Below are 3,001 nucleotides of genomic sequence, written 5' to 3'. Positions count from 1 at the left end.
TGTTTCTGGAAATAATCATTCGTCCAAGTAGACACCAAAACCTGCCTATCACATAGTGTAAGTAATTTTGGAAAAAAAAATCTCTGCAAATAATTACTTTAACTGTTTAATATCTACTGGGTTGTTTACTTGTCTGTAGGACAGGAACCATTTCTGTATTGCTTCCAGTTCATCCTCAGAGTTTTGCAAGGGACTCAATAAATATTTGAGGAATGCATTTATTTAGACTCTTATTTTCTCTGTTAGCTCATCATATCTTCATCTTTTTGTCCCCAAATTGATAGAATATCTCAAGTTTGCCTTATTTCTCTCTTAGCTTAATATTCTTATGTGTCTGAATGGGTGTTAAATTAGGAAATGCACTACCCAAAATATATCAAATAACATCTCTCATTTTAGTCTCACACAGAAGTTGAAGTTTTAAGATATGGACGATATCATCCTTTATCCAGTCTTCTGATATACCTTAGTCCTATCCGGATCATTCCTATCTTTACTCAATGTCTGATCACTTTTACTAGTTTTTAAACAGTTCCTGTATGGGGTGCTGCTGACTTTCATAGGTTCAGGGCTCTGACTCTGAGTCTCAGGTGTCACATAAATATACAGTTCCACTTTTAACCAGCAGGAGGGGCTACACCAAAACTTCTCACAGGATGGCTTTCTCCCTGCTAGCAGAAGGGGCTGCACTTCCTAAGGGCAGGCCCCTGAAGGATACAGGGCTTTCCCAGGCAACTCCTATAAGCAGCTGGCACCTACACCCATTCACCCTATCTCCAAATAATAGTATTCTTTGTCTGCATTCTGCCAAGTCTGCTTTCTCACACGTAGACTCCAAGGGAGTATCATCCCAGGGCAGAACATACCCTTCTGCTGGAAAACACACAGTACTGTCCTTAGCACTCACCTATCTGGGATGATGGGAGGATCCAGGGGACAAGCCATCTTTTCTTATTGACCATTGGCTCGTCAGTTTCCCCATTATAACATTTTCCTTAACCCAAGCTGAATGACCCATGTGGAATTCATGACAGGTGGCCGCTATGAAGGGACAGCCTACCCATTTTGAACAACAAATAAAAAAACAGAATATGTGATTGAATTTGCTCTCAATTGGTTCATGCCCAATCTTGGTTGATTTTGAACAAATTGGAGTTGAGTTGGATATTTTCAGATGCTGATACAGATCTGCAACCAAATTTTTAATAGTAGGACATCAGATTCAGATGAAAGAAAGAAAAAAAGAGCTGGCAGTAATGACAGTTCAGAAATGTAGCAATATATTGTAAAATTGTGGGACAGGAGTGGAGCAGAATGGGGGAGGTAGAGTCGTAGCTGAACCGTTTCCCTATCAAGGTGTGTAGGTTCTTGTGGAAAAGGCCGCCCCTACCCTCAAAGGTTTTACTCTTGGCTGACCAGTTTGTGCCTTCATGGAGCCTCAGCCCACCACTGAGGGCGTTAGGGGTCTCCCAAATGTTACAATTTTTTTTGTTGCTGTTGTTGCAATTGTGTTTTATTGAGAGAAGCTGTGAAGGGGTTAATTTATAGGGTCCATCTTACAACCCACACCTCACCCCAAAATCCACCAAGAGGCAAGATTCAGAATGGGGAAACGTGTATGTGTTGAGGCAGAGCCCCAATTTGAATGATTTCTCTCAGGGTAAGGAAAGAAGAGAGGAGAGGCTGATGCCATAACGATGCGGTGGTGGGGCCATTTCTCTGCTCTGGCCTCATGTGGAAACCTCCACGGAAGCATCAGAGTGGACAGACACATATGGTTTCTCCTCACAGGCTATGATATGTGTCTATTTTACTTGATGGTCTGGTGTGAGCAGTGGGGTACGTGGAGCCGCTGGTTTGGTGGCCGTCTGTGATGGGCATGCTGGAACGCCTCTGGTTGGCAGTTAGGCTGCCCGTTCTTGCAGGTGACATTTCCCTGGAGACGGACTGCCTAGACGCGTAGCAGGGACTCGTGCACAAAGGTGTCCACTAGTTTGCACCTTCCCTGCGTCACATTCCAGTGCTTCATCATTTTGTTGCAATAGCTGGAGTCACTGCCGAGCAAGCTGTCTAAGTTCATGTGCTGCTGCTGGGACTTCATGGCTGGAGACTCCTTGCTCAAGGAAGGCTGGGCAACCCCCAGCATCAGCAGCACCAGGGCTAGTGGTGGGAACAGGACATGGGGCTTCTCCAGAGCCATGTGGCCTTGCGCGCCTGGAGGAGCCAGGGTCTCCAGAAGAGAGCAGAAGGAAGGACAGATTCTCTGCAATTCTTAACAGGCCTCTCAACTTGCTTTTCATTCAGCCTCTGCCACAGAGTGACCTCTGCTACCCCATGTTGGGGGTGTTGAGGGCACCTTCTAGCATCTTCTATCCACACCCACAATCTGTTGTCTCCTCTGGAAGAAAGGATTGCCTTCTGTGATTTGGTTTCATTTTACTCCTCAATTCAATCAGCATAAGTTCCTCAATGTTTCTAATATGAGATTTCTATCACTGATAAATATTTTTTGCACAATTTGTTGGATTTTAATATATATATATGAATCTGGTGCAAAGGAGGGGCAAGCCGGGTATCTATTCATTTTTTTTTCTGTACCTAGAACAATATGAAAGAAAGCCCTAAATACGAGCCCATCGATTATATGAGTTTGCCCCGAGAGCAACTCCAATTTCAAGTGCCTGAATTTTCATGGTTTGTGCTTGTAGCCTCCCTGGGTTTCCAGATATTTTCTTGTATTTAAAAACCCGCTAGCTTCATTGGAATAGGCTCGGCTCTGTGCGTTTAAATGCGACAAACCAAGCGAGGTAACAATCAAGAGCTTTCCTGGGAAGCGTCTTAACTGCCCTAAGTTGGGGAACTCAGCAGCCCCCTCCTGTCTCTCTCTTCTCTCCACGTTCGGAAAGGCAGAAAAAGTCTTTACGCCAATTTTAAAACTTTTTCTCAAAGCTCAGGGGATTAACATATAAACTCAGTGGACAGGGCAGGTAGGTACCCCGCA

The 3,001-nt window shown here is 44.4% G+C and overlaps 1 pseudogene; it reads right to left on the bottom strand.

Moving 5' to 3' along the window:
• Nucleotides 1–1,730: 1,730 nt before the first annotated feature.
• Nucleotides 1,731–2,200, bottom strand: LOC143661554 (ribonuclease pancreatic-like; annotated as a pseudogene).
• Between the last annotated feature and the right edge of the window lie 801 nt (nucleotides 2,201–3,001).

The sequence above is a fragment of the Tamandua tetradactyla genome, chromosome 17 (assembly GCF_023851605.1).
Source record: "Tamandua tetradactyla isolate mTamTet1 chromosome 17, mTamTet1.pri, whole genome shotgun sequence".
Taxonomy (NCBI): Eukaryota; Metazoa; Chordata; class Mammalia; order Pilosa; family Myrmecophagidae; genus Tamandua; species Tamandua tetradactyla.
This window is presented reverse-complemented; position numbering and strand designations above follow the sequence as displayed.